General features: G+C 36.2%; 2 long non-coding RNA genes across 2 annotated transcripts; one reads left to right on the plus strand and one right to left on the minus strand.

The window, feature by feature from the left end:
• The first annotated feature begins 4,932 nt into the window (after positions 1–4,932).
• LOC144977202 (uncharacterized) lies at positions 4,933–8,305 on the plus strand. Its single transcript, XR_013646269.1, has 3 exons — positions 4,933–5,090; positions 6,112–6,291; positions 6,622–8,305. It is a non-coding gene; the product is annotated as an uncharacterized LOC144977202 (long non-coding RNA).
• Positions 8,306–10,091: 1,786 nt separating this feature from the next.
• On the minus strand, positions 10,092–14,900 carry LOC144977203 (uncharacterized). The gene is made up of 3 exons (XR_013646270.1): positions 14,789–14,900; positions 14,185–14,261; positions 10,092–11,978 (listed from the first exon to the last, which is right to left on the minus strand). It is a non-coding gene; the product is annotated as an uncharacterized LOC144977203 (long non-coding RNA).
• Between the last annotated feature and the right edge of the window lie 5,491 nt (positions 14,901–20,391).

Genomic DNA, 20,391 nt, shown 5'->3' on the forward strand with positions numbered 1-20,391 from the left:
GTTTTCATGCAGCCAAGAGTGATTGTGATGAAATTATTGTTCACTCTCCAGATACAGATGTATCTGCCACTGAAATTTCAAAGCCGCGGTTTTTATGGACTGGAACAGGATGCCATCGCAGACTTATCAACATATCTCTATTATATCAGATGCATGACACAAGTTTGATTCGTGCAATTTTGGGATTTCATGCTTTTACAGGATGTGACACCACTAGTGCATTCATTCGAAGATGAAAAATTAAGCAATTGAAAACCATGAAGGCAAAACCACAGTTTCTTCTTGCATTCGGGGCTCTTGGTGTGAATGAAATTGTGGATTCTAAGCTTCTGGATGACTTGGAACAGTTTGTTTGCTTTATCTACAATAAAAATACTTATTCAGATGTGAACATATTGCATTTTGATATGCTTCGTCAACGGTTCTACACAGGGTCTGGAAATATTCTGTCAAACTCTGTTGGAATTGATTTTAGCCTGCTGCTCCCATGCCGATTCACTCTTCAAATGCACATCATGCGTGTCCATTATCAGATGCTTCTTTGGAAGAAATCCAATATCTCATTTCCAAATCTGCCACCTCCTGTGGATCATGGCTGGAAGGTGACTACTGATGGAGACCTAGAATGCAACTGGTGTGCTGGAGACATTGTTCCACAAGATCTGGTGGATATCATGTCAACTGATCAGCCAGATGATAGTGAAGATGATGTTTTCAAAACCCTTTCAGCTGATGAATTTGCCAGTGACAACAGTGAGGAAGAAACGAGTGACAGCGAAGAGGAAAAAGATTACCCAGCTTCTGCAGCTGAGTTGGTGGAGCAAAGTACATCTTGAACTAAGCCCGTCATATGCTGCTATTGATAAAATGTATGTTTTACACTGATTTTAACACTTTAGAGACTTTTATGTCCTAAATAATGATGAAAATTATTTTAATGAAATAACTATATTCTGCTAATCGAGAGCTTTAATTTGATATGCAACATGAATATATTTACTCAATTTTGAAAAAAAAATAATTTTCACTGGCTTTCGGTATTTTGGGCATTAAATGACTTCCCATTCAAAAACTATCACTTCAGATGCTTTCAAATTTGGCATGTACGTTAAGTTACAGTACATCTACATTTTCATTTATTTAGAGCATACTGAACTATTCATTTTTCAGTTGTTATTCTTAAAAATAGATATTGAAAAACACAAGAAAATTGCTTTTTGACCTTTTGTCATGGATTTCCTCCAAGACAAAAATCTTGAAACCTTAATATCGTAACTTATGTTAAAGGTATAGACTGTGGCCTTTCATTTGGAACCGATTTGAATGTTCTAGGGCTAAAACTAAAAAAGTTATGAATATTTTTAATGGGTTGGTACTTTTTTTGCACCACGTGACCTTTCAGGGGCAATAACTCTGTTAAGGCGACACTTGCCAAGTGGCTAAAATGCTCAGATCACTTCCTTAGGAGGTTGCCTAACATAAAAAAGTAGTGGTATAAAATCCCAAGGGGGGGGGGGGGAGGGGGGGTTATAGCCAGCCCACGGTCTATGTAGTTGTAGTGATGTTGTGGTGTTGGTGGTTGTAGTAGTAGTGGTAGTGATGGTGATGATGTGATAGTGGTTGTAGTAGTAGTTGTAGTGATGATGATGTAGTGATGGTGGCTGTAGTAGTTGTGGTCATCATGATGATGATCTGGTGGTGGTTGTAGTAGTAGTGGTCGTGATGATGATCTGGTGGTGGTTGTAGTAGTAGTGGTCGTGATGATGATGTGGTGGTGGTGGTGGTTGTAGTAGTAGTAGTATTGATGATGTGGTGGTGGTGTGGTTGTAGTAGTAGAGGTAGTAATGATAATTTGTGGTGGTGGTTGTAGTAGTAGTGGTAGTGGTGGTTGTAGGTTGTGGTGGTTGTAGTAGTAGAGGTAGTGATGATGGTTGTAGTTTGTGGTGGTTATAGTAGTAGAGGTGATGATGATGTGGTGGTGGTGTGGTTGTAGTAGTGGAGGTGGTGATAATAATGTTGTGGTGGTGGTTGTAGTAGTAGTGATGATGTGGTGTTGGTGGTTGTAGTAGTAGTGGTAGTGATGGTGATGATGTGATAGTGGTTGTAGTTGTAGTGATGATGATGTAGTGGTGGTGGTTGTAGTTGTTGTGGTCATCATGATGATGATCTGGTGGTGGTTGTAGTAGTAGTGGTCGTGATGATGATGTGGTGGTGGTTGTAGTAGCAGTGAGAGTGATGATGATGTGGTGGTGGTTGTAGTAGTAGTAGTAGTATTGATGTGGTGGTGGTGGTGGTCGTAAGTAGTAGTAGAGGTAGTGATGATGTTGTGGTGGTGGTTATAGTAGTAGTAGTAGTAGTAGTAGTAGTAGTAGTAATAATAAATAATAAATTGAGCTTTATGTAGCGCGATATCCACTAGATATCCACTAAATGTGCTCGGTATAATATATATATATATATATATATATATATATATATATATATATATATATATATATATATATATATATATATATATATATGTATATATATCGGCCTTTTTCAAAAAACTGCCAAATCCCTGTCCTGTGACAATAATTGGCTCTTTGACATATTTGATGCATATATTGTTAGCAAATACTTGCTTACACACCCTCACTACACATTACTAACTTGTATGAAACATAAAAAACAAAAATCGAGAGAGAGATTCATGATAGATATGACGTATTGTATTGACGGGGGTAGAGGAAAATACCCTGTCCTTTTTTTTTGCATGATGGCTAGAAGTCGAATTCTTAACAAAATGGAGTGTCTTGTTGTATACACATATGTATTCAGCTGATGCAAATTGCCATCTTCTAACATCCTCATAAAAGTTTGTAACAATCAGACTTTTAAAAATTTTATTATATATTACTAAAGTTTGTCCCCAATGTGGTTACTCATTCCTGTAACGGCAGTGAAAATTAACCAATTAAAATCCTCTAAACAATAGACGTGCAACTAACAATGTTTTATCGCCGTAGATACCTCTTTTCCATTATGGCTGAAACTACAAACACATGGTTTTAACATCCAGTGTGATTTCCAGAACCAAAACCGCTTCAAGAATGGTGAGTAATGTTCAACATTAGACCATGACCCTCATTCCTGTTACCAGGGCTTGTTATTTAAATTAGAAATTGAATCAAAAATAAAAGGTATCAGTACCTATATAGCTTTTTTAAGGCTCTAAATAATAGTCATACTTTAATGTTGGAGTAAAGAATATTTTAGGGATATTATGAATCGAAGCGAGATAAACTCATCCCTGTTACACTCATTCCTGTTACACCTTGTTTTGTAACAGGAATGAGGGATGTAACAGGAATGAGGAAAACATAACAGGAATGAGTAACAGGAATGAGGAATGTGAACTTTCATAAAAATGAAACACACGTTTTATTGTAACTAAGTCCTTTGGAGCATAATGGCCCATAGAATCGGAGCTTACCCTGTTTCTGTAGCATGAAACAAACATTTAACTTATGAATACGACGTTGGTCTATAGCAAATTACATTCCCCAGCAGCATTGGTACCATAATATACACCTGGGTGAAGCAAAGTGAAGCAACCAGAATTAATTTCCTTGATAAAGGAAACCACTCTATGGTTGTGGGGATTTTCGAACCTGTTACCTCCAAGTCGGGAGTCCCTTTCGGTAACCACTCGGCCACGGCGCCTCCACATGGTTACCATTAAAAACAATTTTCGGTAGCCCTATTCGTCCTTAAGGTCGAATAGCATCAACCGCCATTGCCGTCCGTAAGGACAAATAGTGTTGCTTGCACTATTCGTACTTCACACTACAGCTGGGCACTATTCCGTTTCTGTTTGTACTGAGATAGATTCGATTCTACGTAATTACATGATATATCCGTGTCGTCTTAAATTTTTTGTTAGTGAGTCAAATAATCAGTTGAGTGTATGTGTGTAGGTGTGTGTGTGTGTGTGTGTGTGTGTGTGTGCGTGTATGTGTTAGTTTTGTGTGTGTGTGGGGGGGGGTTGTTTTTTTTGTTTTCTGTTTTTGGGGGGGGGGGGGGGTTGTTTTTGTTTTTTTTGGTTTTCTTCTGGGATTTTTTTTCCAGAATGGTGATCGTTTCCTTATTAGTAACTATTATCGTGTTCTCATTTTGGCAAGTATCCTATTCAAATGCCTGCTCGAAAGTTTGGGTTGGTTGGGCACAGAGGAAGATTCGTCAGGTATTCTTTTCTTTTTTTCTTTTCTTTCTTTTTTTAGTGGTGGGGGGTAATTTTTTTTTCTTCTTCTTCTTTAAATTTTTTTTTTTTGTATGTGTGTGTGTGTGTGGGGGGGGGGGGGGGGGGGTTGCCTTTATTACATGTTTTCTATCTATGATAGTGGTTTAACACTCAATAACTATTTGTTTTAAATGACTAGTATTAAAATTGTCAAAAATATTATATTAGTCATAGTAATATAAGCAGCCCAATAACATCAACGTATCTCTTAAGAAGCAGTTTTTTAAAAATATTATAATCTTGATAATTCAGTGAGGGCCATCAATATTGGCTTGAATTTAGCCAACATTTTTCATTTATTTGAACAATGTCGATACATGTCCTTTAACTTCAGAAAATTTTGTTATAAGTTGTACCGTCTTGAGTAGACGAGCTGTATAACAGAATTGTAGATTTAATTCACGGAGAATTCAATGAGTTAGTGGCAGTGAACGAGGTAATGGTATAGACGGTATGGAATTTAGCGGCTTTACAACACGCAAATTAATTCCAAAGCCGAAAGCACAACGTTGCCTGTAATCTTATCTACATTTACGATGTCAAATATATTAAAGATGGCTACGCTTATTTGTACTACCACTGCAAATAACGCCAGAGCTTATTTGTACTCTTACTAAAAATAGAATTTGCGTAATTACTAAAAATATAACATTTTATACGGATAGAACTGCACAATGAATTATCTGGAAGTCAAAAAGTGACCACTTCATCTCATCACAATCACATTATAACTATTATTACAAGTTGATTTTGACGGACTTTGGTAATTCTTCACTCTTTTCAAGTCACAGAATACTCAGTTTACAAGGTAAGCATACGAAATGCACATTTTAATTCATTTCTTATTTTTATAACTAAACATGCTTTGGGGTTGTGTGTTTGTGCATCAGCTGACGACACATTTGTCGCTACCGCGAATTACTTAACTTAATTACTTTATTTTGTGAAAAATAACAATAACAGGGCTTTAAAAAAATTAAAATACTAATTCCCCCCCCCCCCCCCCCCCCCCCCCCCCAATAATTTAAATCATCCTTCCATGTCAGGCGATTAAAACCAGGTGTTTCAATGTTCGATCCCCAGTCAAAAGGTTGCTAATTTTATCACGATCAAGAGGTTTCGAGTACTCACGACATTCCAGGCTCAGGGTCCTTTAAAAAAATACTTTTCATTCAGTTATTGTTATTATCTTTATTATGGCCGGCACATCGTCCATACTTTTTCAAAACTTTTTTTTTTTGTGGGGGGGGGGGGGGGGGGGGCTGTTTTTTTTTATCGGAAAATTGGGTTTTGTATGTTATGTTCATGGAGAGAGAGAGAGAGAGAGAGAGAGAGAGAGAGAGAGAGAGAGAGAGAGAGAGAGAGAGAGAGAGAGAGAGAGAGAGAGAGAGAGAGTAATATTTTATAATGATAAGATATCTGTAGTGGTAGTATTATTAGTAGTTTTGAAATGCCTATGATGATGACAATGTGAGATAATTATATTAGTGTGATTATTTTTATTATATTTTTAAAAATTACGTACGGCTATGTCGTAGTGGTATGACACTCGCTTTTGGACCGGAAGGTCCTGGGCTCGAGCCTCGCTCGGCGCATAGTTGAGCCCTTGGAAAAGGCACTTTGCTCACTTTCTCTCACCGGACTCAGTTGTAAAATGTGTACTTGGCCGTTAACTGCGTTGTCTCTGTCCGAAGTAATTGTAATATCGCCTAACAGACGTTATGTCCCGTTCAACATGCGAAGTGTTGCTGTTATAAACTTTAGCATTGGCATGTATGTGCCTATTTTGCTGTGGTGAATTTAATTTAATTTTTTGTTTTCATCGACAGCTAACATGAAAGAACACTGTTGACGTTACTGGTGTCCTGACAATCCATAAAGATGCTGGCTCAAGGGCTATTCTGGCAAGGTGTGTTGAGGCAAACCTTTGCCTGTGGCAAAACTCATCAATCAGCAAACCATCATCTGGGCCAGCAGACCAGAGTGTCTGCATGCACTTTTTGACAATGGTTAGTAATGTTTTCAAATCTCCATTGCGCCTTTACATTTTTTATTGGTGATCAATAAAATAAATGCTCATTTTTCTAAATGAAAATGGCAAAGCATCATTTGAATTGAATTGCTACTGAATGTATTAACTTAACGACAGACTATAGTTTGTTGCCAAGAGTTTTGTTCTATGGATGTAAAACCAATGAAATTTCAAGTGTGTTGGTGTGAATAATGATCATTTTTTAAAAATTGCTATGTCTTTGACAAATGCATTTTATGACAATAATGCCATTTCCAAAAATTGCTAATGAAATGTGTCTCTTTTTTATTTCAATTTTTCCATCCAGAGCAGGATCAACCCTCTTTGTGGAACTACAAAAAAAGTGGTGGCAAACAAGTAGTGTTGACTTTTTCTGTAAGATTTTCAAGGGTTTGGGAAAGCAAATTGCTTTTTATTCAGAGCTAGTGCACTATTTAACTGTTTTATTGTCTAAAATAGAATTGATTTTGCAGTTCAACTTGACTAGATATCTAATTTTATACGACTTGTCTCTCAAGTAGAATAAAAAAATGAAAAATGAGGATAGCGTGCCATATCATATTTTGAAAAATCATTTAATATATCTAGAAATCATCTGTATAACCTATTGTATACAGTAAATAATTAGGTTTTGTGATTATAATGATGAATTCATAAGGTATGACATCATATTTGACCACAAAATTATTTTATCTCTGGGCGTAAAAAAATCAATTTTACAGCATCTTTTTTTATCTAAGGGGTATGGGTTAGTGAACCGATTATAATTTTTTTTAGACTTAGATCAATCTACAAAATTTTCGTTTTCTTGTCCTATTACGGTCATATTTTGAAAGTTTGATGGATCATTTCTTTTAGTTGTCTGCAAAATCAGCCTTTTAACTTTATGTCAAATTATAGAAAAAGCTTGCGCTTTCTCAAATGTCTGTTTTATGTCATTTGTCTGATTTTCTAGCAATCCTACCTCAATCATTTTCGTTTAAATTATCTTCAAATTTATTCAGAATCTTTTCTATGATGTGTTTTACATCATGATGTGCGGGTGGTTGGATGGGAGCATCACCCTTGAATCATATACCTATGATGTTCGCATGGGTGTACGATCCGATAGTGATGTCGTTTCTTCTTCTCTTTACTAGCCTATCCTGCTTCTTTGGTTTGTGATTGTATTTTTGACAGGGGATATTTTTTTTCCTGTAAATCCTCTGCCTGTTTGTTCTTGGTTATTTATAATTTAGCTTATGATATCTTTAGGTTATGATTTTGATTGACATTTGTACTATTTTTGTTAGATTGCTTGTTTTTTTGTTTCAGCGGTCTCTCATATAACCTCAATTGTGTTGGAAGAGACCTAAAGCAACAAACAAACAAAAAAAAACATCATGATGTAAGTGTTTGGGGGTAAATTAAAATTTAGCAATTTTATAAATTTTAAAATTCATTTGTTCCTGTCGATCCGCGCTAAATTTTCAGTTGAAATCAAATAAAAATTCTAAAAAAATTATTCCAAGAGTTTTCATGATATAGCTATTTATGAAAGAAACATTGTGTTTAAATTTGAAAGAAATTTATATGCTAGTTTTTGGTGCATCTATGTTAGAAATTTTAGGGTTTTACGTCTAATTTTAGCTTATGTTGCCCCTTAAAAAAGTTTTTTTTTTTTAATTGTTATTTTTGGTGTTTAGCATCAAATTATACATTACATTATTAGTTCATGAGATATAATTAAAGAATTTTAGAACTATAAAGCATATTTGACCACTAAAGTAATTTTTTGGTGAATAACAGCAGATATTAAATTATTTCGCAATTTTTTTTCTTAGAGGTATGGGTTAGCGAATCGTTTATAATTTTTTTCAGAATTTGATCAATTTATAAAATATTACTGTTTTCTTGTTCCATATTAGTTATACTTGATGAATGTTGGCCTTTGTCTGCATAATTAGCTTTATTATCAAATTAAAGACAAATTTTTCATTTTCTCAAAATTTCATTGTGCGTCATTCTCTGATTTTCTAACATTCACATCTGGATTGTTTCCCATCAGATTGTCTTCAAATTTGGTCAGAATTTTTCTTATGATGTGTTTTGCATCATGATGGTTGGGTTTTGGGCTAAACAAAAATTTAGCAGTTTTATGAATTTTTAAATCAATTTTTTTTCCTGTCATGTCACACCAAATTTTCACTAAGAAATCGAAAAAAAATTCTGAAAAATTTATTTTCAAGACTATTGCTAAACCTATCCATCTTGTTGTAAGAAACATTTTGTGTAAATTTGAAAGAGATCTGTTCGTTGTTTTTTTCTGCATCACTGTAAGAATTTTTGGGGTCTAATTTGAGCTTATATTGTACCCCCTGGTGGTAGGGATTTGGTGGCTAATAGTATTAGCGCTGGTGTTAGGGACTCAGTAATAGCCATGTCGTAGGAACTCGGCGAGTAAAAGTGCTGGTGATAGGGATTCAACGAGTAAAAGCGCTGGTGGTAGGGACTCAGTGAGTAATAGCGCTGGTCGTAGGGACTCAGTGAGTAAAAGCGCTGGTCGTTGGGACTCGATGAGTAAAAGCTCTATGACTCGCTGAGTAATAGCGCTGGTGGTAGGGACTCGGTGAGTAAAAGCGCTGGTGGTAGGGGCTCAGTGAGTAATAGCGCTGGTCGTAGGGACTCAGTGAGTAAAAGCTCTATGACTCAGTGAGTAGAAGCGCTGGTGGTAGGGACTCAGTGAGTAAAAGCTCTATGACTCGGTAATAGCACTGGTGGTAGGGACTCGAAGAGTAAAAGCACTGGTGGTAGGGACTCAGTGAGTAAAAGCTCTATAACTCGGTAATAGCACTGGTGGTAGGGACAGTGTCAGTGAGTAAAAGCGCTGGTGGTAGGGACTTGGTGAGTTATAGCACTGGTGGTAGGGACTCGGTGAGTAAAAGCTCTATGACTCAGTGAGTAAAAGCGCTGGTGGAAGGGACTCGGTGAGTAATTGCACTGGTGGTAGGGACTCGGTGAGTAAAAGCTCTATGACTCAATGAGTAAAAGCGCTGCTGGTAGGGACTGTTTGTGTGTTTATTTGTTTTTGAGGGTTTTACGGCGCTTGCAACACATTAAGGTCATATCAGCGCCAGTAAAAAGGAAGAAATGGGATAGTAAAAAGTTATAGAATTCAATTAAAGCACCCAAGAAAAGGTAAGACAAAGGGGAATTTGTTCAAATGGGAAACAGATGTAGATTCCAAGAGCACACCATCAAAGTACTTAGTTTAAGATCACCTAAAAGTCTCATCCAGACACAAGCACAGGTCCCGACTAAGAGGAATACACTCAAATGTTAACAAATCAAATATAATATGTAAATAAAACATAATACAGTACATAACAGAGAGATGATTTACAATGAAAAAAATATCATCTCCCAAAACTAACTATACATTCGACTGCTTCCCTCTCAGCCAGGGGATCCGGCCAGGACCAGGACAAAACCAAGTAATCTCATTCCAAGACAAAGACAGAAAGCATGTTGGAAAACAGATATAAGGGGATAGAAGACACAATATGAACCCCCCTGCCCACTATGGGAGGTCAGGAACCCCGCCCAGGTGGTAGGGACTGGGTGAGTAATAGCGCTGGTGGTAGGGACTCAGTGAGTAAAAGCGCTGGTAGGAATTCAGTGGTGTCACTGATTTTATGACATTAGAATATAAAGAAATTTACAACTACAATCAGACTAATGATTTTACAAAAGGTCCCCACAAAAGTATATCTTTAAATTATTAAACAAGTCTGTTGATTAAATTAAATTATAATTTTATTTTAAAAGATCAAGAAAATGTCAAAATAAAAATGAAAGTTTTGACAACCAAAATGTACCTATTCCGTAACATATAAAGACACACAAACAAATCTTGTCTTCTTGCTCCTCTGTAATCTTGACACAGCATTGCTCTGATATTTCGTGAAGATGTGTAGCATGAACACTACTTCACTCTATACCGATCACGACCCAACAAGTATTGAGAACAACCATGCTTCTCAAATTTGTTTTACATACAGGACTTTGCACTATCCTTTTGAATCTGGATAGAGACTTGACCGACTCAATTGTTAACGGGCACCTTTATACTGTCACACTCTTTTATTGGGATGTGATATTACGACTTATAATGTCCCTTTTTATTTCGTCACTGACCGACCACCTTTGAAATTTTGATATTCTACAACACAGTGTTTGGTCTCCTGTGTTATATTTGTTTTATTCTGTACCGACCTGTATAACACAGTTTCTGCCTTCTCTGTGTTATATTTTTATTGGGACATATAGTAACAGATTTGCCTTCTCTGTACTATGAATTGGTCACCCGTTCACGGACTGACACAGTACAGTAGCCTGCACTATGCCTTGCTATCTTCCGGCCCCAAACGTACTTCACACAATCAACCCTGCATTATGTGAAGGATAGCTGGTGACGTTTGGCGACTGAGAGACGTTGTCATCACAAGATAGCATAGCAACAGGTTTGAAAAATACCAACTTGTGGTTGCCTAAAGCTAATATCCCATTGAGACTTAAGCTCGTTCTACAGTAACGTGACAGCCCCCAACCACGTTAAAAATTTACTTTTTTGGTGGTTTATTACATGAAAATAAATTTTACAAATGGACAATGAGTAAAGGTATTAAGGGAATTCTGTATGAAATTTCCTGTGTAGAGTCACATTTGAAAAATTTCGCAGTCTAACTGTCTCTGTCGTGTCAAGGGCATCTTTATGGTCGCATGTCTCTGTTATCTGGAGTCCCTGTCTGGTCAGTCTGTGTGTCCATAACGTCTTTGGTCTCTCTGTCTGGTCAGTTTGTGTGTCCATAACGTCTGTGGTCTCTGTCTGGTCAGTCTGTGTGTCCATAACTTCTGTGGTCTCTGTCTGGGCAGAGTGTGTATTTATAATGTCTGTGGTCTCTGGTCAGTACGTGCATTTACAATGTCTGGTGTCTCTGAAAAGTCAGAAAGAGGGTTAGAATGGGGATTTGTCTGTATTAAGTCAGTCATGTCAACAATGTCTTTATCTTCAGAGACAAGAGTCAAAAATTGTTCCAACTGGGAGATTCTTTGCAGAAACTGATGTTCTACCATAACTTGAAATAAGCTATTGATCCTGTTTGTCACTGAAGATACAATTCGATACAGTCCTTCCTGTGTATTTGTCACACGTCATACTGGTACAATGTCAGTTTCAGGTTGGTCATGGATTTCCAGTCTTTCGCCCGCCATGACCCTCATCATCTATGCACATAATATTCACAAGTGGATACAAATATCGATTTACTTTGTATGTTGCATCCATAACAAACACATCACAAAAAACACTCAAATCACGCCTCATTCTTCCCGTTACTTAAAACAAATACTCAAAACCAACATCCTCATTCACACTGAACTTTGTTACACCTCCTTCCTCCTCTATCTCTCTCAGTAATTCCTGTACCGTCTCACCGTCCGTCCTGTCAATATCAGTCTTGAACAATCTCCGCTGCAAATCTTCGACATCTTTAGGCAATACATTTTATCCTTGGCTTGATTGAATGTATTGCCTAAGTTGGGTTGTGGACACCTTTGTTTTAGCCATAGCCTTCACTGTCTCATTCACGAGGGCAGGCGATTCTCCGGATAAAGTGAGGATGGCTAAATGTAAAAAGAAAAAAGATTAAAAGTACAAAATTGTATGCAATAGCATTCAATTCAGACCTGCCAGCTAACAAAACAATAAAAAGCATTTTATTTTTTATTGACAATTTAAAGACAAAAATCTGCATATAAACCCAAAATGCATGAGTTGTGTTTGTCACTCTAAAATGAACTAAAATGCAACAGGCGCTCATCAAATTCAAGGGTTAGGGAACGTTCACATATTACGTCATCAAAAATTTGCCCTTTTTAGACCCCCCCCCTCCCCCAAGTCATCACTTGTCATCATTGACCTGACCCCCCCCCCCCCCCCCAACAGATGATGACGTCATCTAATTTAATAAAAACTAAAAGATAACTTTAATTTCACAATATTTATTATTCATTTTTCAAACCATAAACATTGATTATCAACGTTTGATAAAACACATTCAGACATTTTATTAATTTCAGAAACTGTTGATAATTTATGTTTTACGATACAATGGGGACATAAAATTTAAATTTGCAAAGATAAAATCTAACAAACATTATTTAAATTAGGCTACTTGGTGCAGGTGCTATTTTAAAAAATTCAGAAAGTGTAATTTAAAATAGTATAGGAGGCAAATTATTTTATAGCATATTAGTCTTTTAGTGGAATGAATTTCTGTTTCAATTTCCAAACATAAAATTAATTGATTCAAAAATGTTTCTGCCTTGGACCTCTGGCAATGTACTATAAATAGTATCATTGATCATCAATTTCATCTTCATCTTCATCATTTTCTCCCATTTGCTGTTCTTCATGTATGCCACATTTTCGTGAATGGTCTTTCATTGCTGTGATCGAGGAGTGATACAATGAACATTTAGGGCAAGTTCGCCTTTTGAGAAGTGATACCCCTTTCCCATTTTGTTTCTTGAGAGATGGGCAATACTCATCATAGCAATTTATCTTTAGCTGTTTTGAAAGGAACAAACTTTGAAATAGGCTTAATTTGCCTATGTTTTGATGACATCATCTTGGGTCTGACCCCCCCCCCTCCCCCATGTCAACATTTGGTAGACCCCCCTCCCCCCCTAGTTGATGACGTAATATGTGAACGCTCCCTTAAATGAATGACTGCAGAATTCCCAACAAACGTCGCTTCATTGTCTTTGTAACATTTTCATGGCATACAAAAACGCAATAGAGTGGTCACCATTTATAATTAGTCCTCAGAAATCAAGCACTTATAACTGCATCGTACTCATAGTCAAAGTCAAATTTTATTTTGAAAAGTCTATGGACAACCATCAAATCTTAAAATTCCTTATCTGGAACAAAAAAAAAAAACAAAGACAAAAAAAAAAAAAAGACCCAAAAAAATACCACCACCTAGATCTGCTTATATTGTCTTACAGGACTTAATAGCGCTTACAACACTATAAAAAGGATGATGATATGGTGACTGATTCAATAAATCGGGAACAGTAGATTTCACGAGCACCTCAAAGATGTACCAATTTTGACATTACCTCAAAGTCTCACCGAGACACAAGCAAAGGATCCTGCTAAAACATTTACATAATGCAATAATATTCAAAACCTATAACAGTACATAACAGAGAGATGATTTACAGTATAAAAAATCATCTCAAGAAGAAAGGTACTGTATTTGACTGTCTGCCTCCCAACTAAAGACCCCCGCAAGGACCAGGAAAAAAATGAGCAATCTTAATCCATAACAAAGACAGGGAGCAACATGGAAAGGGAAAACAAATATAAGGGATAGAAAAATGTGAACTCTCTGCCCAGAACCCTTCCAAGAAATTTTTTTTTAATAAAAAAAAATACAAATTCTGGAACAGTCAATTTTGTCACAAGCTGGTCATCATCTCTCCATCTCAGTGCGCCACCTTGAATGTATCGTAATAAAATATGAGTTGGAATGGCTGTTGTTCTTTAAACATTTGGTCCTGGTGTCAACAGTGCATTTACCTAACTAATCTATTACTATATATTACACTCAATAGTGGGAGGGGGGAGGGACAATTAAGTACTGAAAATATAAAGTAACAAGAAAAGAAAAAATAATACATATTTATAAAAAAAATTGAGTCTAATTGCGACTAAAATAGAATTTGCGATTAATTGCTGTCAAGTGTAAAATTTTCGGCAGCGAAAAACTGCAGGGACAAAATGTCGATGGAAAATAAGTATAAAATGAATGAGTCTTACCAATTTATCGCATGGGTGATTTTCATGGTTGTGATTAGCCCCTGTAACCCTCAGAAGCCAGTATTAATTTCAGAGTCCTGCATGGTAAGAAAAACTTTTTATTACAAAATAATAAAATTATCCACAACATAGTATGATAAAATATTAATAGCGTTGTCACTTGCATACCTCAATTGTGAAGGATTTCAACATGCAGATTATAGAGCAATTGAAAATAAATCTTAATAAGACATTCAATAATAATACTAATCCAGCGCAATCAGATTTTTTGAACAAATCAAGTCTTTCACTTTTTAAAACTGTTCTGGTAATAGTTGAACTATTGTCTTGCTGCATTACATCGTGCAGCCCGCCCACTGAAGACTGTAAATGAGCTGCAGATAGGCACACATTGCCTCTTCCTCTGGATGTTTTAAAATTCAGAATCAGTTTGATTGCTTTATTAAAATTGTCTTGGCAATCAAGATAGAAAAGCTGATGGTGATAATTTACTTCCGAGTTATGCTGAAATATTATAACCTTGTGCATATAATATTTTCATTTATTTTTAAATATGTAAAAGTAAAAAAACACCTCCTGCCCCCGTCCAAAAACAACCTCCTACCTCTGGTTAGGGCGAACTCCTTTGCTTGAAGTCAATTGCTTTTTGCCCTGCTTGCATTCATAGACACAAAAATCATAAATTAGCCAACTTTCCTCAGGTGATATGATGGAAGCTGAAAAACACGGAATAATATAAAAGATCATAACATAAATACCTAAATATTAAGTTTAAAAATTGCAATATTTTCTCCAACTGAGACAAAGGTGTTACAGTTCAGTACGTTAGAAGAATAAGAAAGTAAGTCGAGAGTTTTCTCGAAGAACTTAAATTTGTGACGCGGTACTCAAATCAGGGACTAGGTCAAAAGCTGAATGGAATGGCACAAATGGAAAGCCAAAGGCATGTTGTTTTCAATATTTAAAGTCAATAAAAATTCAAATTCTGTGCATTCTAATATGAGGCAAACAACTACAGACCACACTAAATTGAATTGTATTAAGTAAAAGGATCTTGTCACATTCAATCAAGCTGTCATTTGAGAAAAATTACTTCATTATAAATTGAAGTTCAGATCGCATGTTTGAAGCCGTATTAGGAAAATTCATGTATCTGTGTATAAGCCAAGTTTCATCAAAATCACAGTGGCAACGAGTGTCTAATATTTGCCACCAGATACACTCGTAAAATTTGAGTGTAGGCCTATTTAGCAAAATCATATATTAGGAATGGTTTATACTACATCATAAAGTAGCGCATGCCCGTCATCATCCTGCATCTTTTTATATATATATAAATATTAAAAAAAGAATTGAGCTTTCATAAGCCGCAATATCCACCAAACATACTCAAAGCACTTTACAAAGGATCCATGACTAGCAGCAACACGTAACAAGTAGAACGTTAGGCGATGTTTTTCTTCTGACAGACAACGCTCTTAGCGGATAGGAAATCATACACATGAGTACAGTGAGAGAATGTGAGTCCTTGATGAGGCTCGACCCCAGGACCTTCCAATCCGGAAGTGAGTGCCACACAGCCGCATATATCTTGGCTGTTCTTGAGAATTTGCCAAACACCTACAAACTAATTAGTAAAAATAGGGGAGATGGGCAGAAATAGACAGACAGATACACACTCAGAGAGAGAGAGAGAGAATAATATCAGTTGCCTGTGGTGTCAGTTCGTTTAGGAGTGAGGTGGCGGAAGAAGTAGTCTAGCACTAGTACTTGGGTAGTAGTAGTAAGTAGTAAATAGGGGAGGTCTTCTGCACGTTCCTTGAGCTAAGGAAAGTATTCCTTCAACTAACCTTAAAATAAAAAATAAAACATTGTACATTTCCAACACTTGGACCTGCACTATGAGCTATAACTAAAACTAACAGACAAAAAAAAAAACCCCGCTAAGACTCCTCTCCAGTACCTTTCAATATTTCAAATTGAATTATAATGGCTGCGGAAAACTAAAACAATGGTCATATAAGGAAATTTACAAATCAATCAAGTTGTTCTACAGGTTTTAAAATGAAAATATGAAGTAACAAGATATCACTCTAATATAGTGACACCTAACTAACACTAGACATCACACCAGCAGCAATGCTGAGCGGAGTAATTTTACTTTTTTCACTAGCAACCAAGTTGCCACATTGGATTTTCTTTCTTTACTTTTTTTTTTAGTGTTCTGCTAATGTGCAATCTACATTTAAAATAAAAAGTGGCATCTTTCATTTCTTCTAATTCTTAACAGACACGATTATGTCCACTTCACATCTCAACAACAGGGACAATTTTTTTCACTTCTTGAGGCAGTTTTTTCTTACTTCTTTTAAATTTCATTTTTTTTAAAGCTTCTTTATTGATTTGATTATAAGTTCTATTGTTCTTCTTTTATTATAATTTCATTGTCAATATCATTTTCATCCGTCATCAGCATACTTTTACAGTACTTTTACCATGTTATTCTTACGCTCTTACAGTTACAGTACAGCAGAGCGATACCTAACGCAGACCTTTAAAGTGCTACTAAATTTGAAAAATTAAAATAAAACGTTTGACAAAAGATCCACAGTTCAAAAGCTAAAACAATTATAAAGTGAAACTACCTCGAGGCTCGAGGAACATCGGGGGTAAGGTCTCCCGCCCATACTGGGCACTGGGGGACTGGAAGTCTAGAGAGCTGCGCCGGTGGAACCCGTAATTTTAATTTAGTTTCTTAAACGGTTCCGATCATTCAGGAGAGGAGTAGTACCTATCTAGTTGTAGTTATTAGTAGAAGAAGAAGAAGAAGAAGAAGAAGAAGGAGCATGTTCAGGTTCAAGTTCAACCCTCTTCTTAGTAGGCACTTGCAAGAATTTTTCAAAATAGTGGCTATGGGTATTAATTTAGCGTAGAAAAATAAAGGGGAGTGAAACATTAACTAGAGTGAAAAATTATCGCTCTGTCTCAACTGGTTAAAAAGTTATGACCGTTTATGTGGTGGAAAATCTCTATATAGCTTAATAGGAAAAAATGTGACAAAAGCACAGCATCCCAATCCCAATGGATAATCACGTATAATTCAGAAACAGCTTCAGATACAACTTTCAAATTTTTACATGTGGTAAATAAACATCTCTGTAATACATTGCAAACAGAAAATGAATTATTTTGAGAAAGAAAAGTATAGTTTAGAGCTGAGACAGCTGAAATCAAGGAAAAATAGATCACGACATGCAAATGAATGGCCGATTGGAATTTTGGAAAAGTCAATAATAAAATATTTATTCACATGAAGATAGACCAAATACACCACTGAATCGGCGTCATTTAGTTGTTCACTTTGAACTTTTCAAAATGAAAATAGACCTCATACAAGCAAAGATATGAACAGACAAATGTTTGAGGTGGTGTACTCTTCTTAGTTGATAGAGTTAGGAGTGAGAATGACGAGAAATGAGTTGCCACTTAATTAAGGAAAAAAATTGTCGTATCTAGTTTACTTACCTTCTTTGTTGACTTTTTAATAAAAAGTACATTATTCTCATTTTCGAATGTTTTCAAATTGGAGAAAAGATGAGAATGTCTCGTTTACCGAGAGGGCCATTTTTTTTGCTTCACACTTCTCAAAGAAAGACCGCGAAAAGTGGAGGCTGGGGTCGGCTGGTCCTTGAAAGCTCACAAATGCAACTTTAAACGCATAAGAGTGCTGGGACTGGGAGTAGGTAGCTACAAATAGGTAAAGGAGCGGTGGTTTGCAACTTTAAACACATAAGAGTTCTGGGAGTACAAATAGTGAAAAGCGGTAGTTTTCGCTATTTGTAGTGGTAGTACAAATAACCACTTCGATTAAAGATTAACAAAGGACACTAATACCAAGTCCTCAATATTTTCAGTACTTCATTCGTTAGCTAATACTATTAAGTATTTGGTATCCACTTTTGCCCTGACGAGAAGTTAGAATGTCAACGGGCTGGGCTTTGAAATGTCTACGGGTTGAAACTGGATGAAATAGGTTGATACATAACATAAAAGCCCAGTTCGGCCTAAGAACAATAATTTGCCTATGTTCTTAAACTCAGAACAATGGGTTATGTTATCAGGGGTGTTGGGATTGTTATTTTGATCTGGTAGGGGTCTATAGATAACAACACCAATATTAGAAACGTCTCTAACGTCTGATAAAGCTAAGATTACTGGCCAAAAATATATTTCTAACTTTAGTTAAAATTTGAAAAATAAAAACACGGAAATATATATATAATAAGCTTTATATATTTTAAACAATGGTTACAAGAAAAAATACACGATTTTTCTCAATAATTCTGTATTCAAACAACTTTGTATGCAAATGTTGTATTCCAGATGTGTAATTTGGCTTATCACCACTCAATGTGGTAACAATAGATATTACTAATACTAACTTGTGTCTATGTACGCAGTGATACAGACCTGCCAAGCATTCGACTTATTGTATTATAGTGGGATGGCAGAATACCATTTCGAAAGGGATTTGTGCTGCGTTGTAGGTTAACAAATCATCCCCATCGACGTGTAGAAATACGCAGGTCTGACATCCGAACCCACTTTTCAGCCTAGTTTAACATTGTTGTATAATGGACAGTATTTTGCGTCTTTGTTTTTTAGATTTCCATTACAACAATGAGCCCATAAGAAAATGGGTTATCAGACCTGAATATAAGTGCACGTCGATCCACATCAATTTAAAAACCATCACCATCACAGACAATAATCACTACCACAAGCACTTTTACAACAGCCTCGTTACCATCAAAATCGATACCACCATCATTTGCACAATATCATACGTATCAGCACCACCATCAATATCACTACCACAGCATTATACCTACCATTACCATGGTCATATCAACTATTGCCACCACTAGCAAAAGCATAACTATCATGTCAGCCACCACCACTCCAGAAAACAATCATTTTAAATACCAATACCACAGGCGTACACTATAGCGTCACCATTGCCTTCAATGTTATCACTTCAGCTTCTTGATCATTGACACCACCACTACAAGTAAATTATGGTCGTTATCGTCCCCACCACATTATTCTTATTATCATTATCAACATCACCAATGCATCAGCTTTGTAACTACCACCACCACCACCACCATCATCATCATCATCATTTCAATCAGGGATCATCATTTCAATCACGACCATCACAAAAACAACAAAATTAACAGAATCATCACTGCTACCACCACCACTAGCACTACTAACTACTATCACCACAACATCGACTACCACCACCAGGGCCCAATTTTATGTAAGCAGACTAGATTTAGTTATTTACTAGTCTAGTAAATGATTTGCTAGCCTTAAGCCGAGGTGGAACAGGTGACCAAAAAGTGGGATTTCATGAACGTTTTCTAGTCTCTGACTAGCGAGGCTCTTGCCGAGAAGTGGGCGTTGTTAGGACAGTGCCTAATTCAGCTATTTTGTGCTTGTAACATCAAGCTCTCTAGTACACAATGGCAAGTAAGATACCAGCCTTGATATTTTCAACGCAAAAGATTTCCAAAGAAGAAATTAGCAACACCTCCGTTCCGTTTCATAATTGAACTTACTTTTGCCGTGATTAATGAAATCACGTGATATTGACTGTCGACTGATCAGACAACAATGATGCCCATGGTCGACTGTCAATTATATATTTAGGCCAATGAAAGTGTCAGTGAAAATCAAACGAATTGAACTTTTTTAAAAAAACAACAAAAAACAACGGAAAATGTGTTCTGACGAATCACATTATTTCAGTCAGTGTCATGCCAACAGAATAATTTTTGTCTCCACTATACTTTCTAGTCGTTTGTTTTTTTTTTTTTGTTTTTTGTTTGTTTGTTTTTTGTTTTTTTTTTGGTTGTTCTTTGAAGCGAACCCTTCCACTTCGAGTTTCCGTTCATTTGCAACCTGCTAACCGATTAGATTCCGGGTTTTTTCCCTAGTTTTTACTCACAAAAAAATTGTACTTTCGAAGGTCTAGCATATCTTACATTTTTTAAAAAGTACTGACAATACCAGCAGGACACCTTTTGCCTCTGTCATTCGTAACCGAAGTATTTTCCTTCCGAATCGAAGCTCTCTCTATCTAAAAATAGTTTATCGACGATATTACGTATCCTAGTAACTAGTCTCAGACTAAGCTTA

This window comes from Berghia stephanieae, chromosome 7 (genome assembly GCF_034508935.2).
Source record: "Berghia stephanieae isolate SIO BIC M18660-M18661 chromosome 7, UCSD_Bste_1.3, whole genome shotgun sequence".
In the NCBI taxonomy this organism is placed as follows: domain Eukaryota; kingdom Metazoa; phylum Mollusca; class Gastropoda; order Nudibranchia; family Aeolidiidae; genus Berghia; species Berghia stephanieae.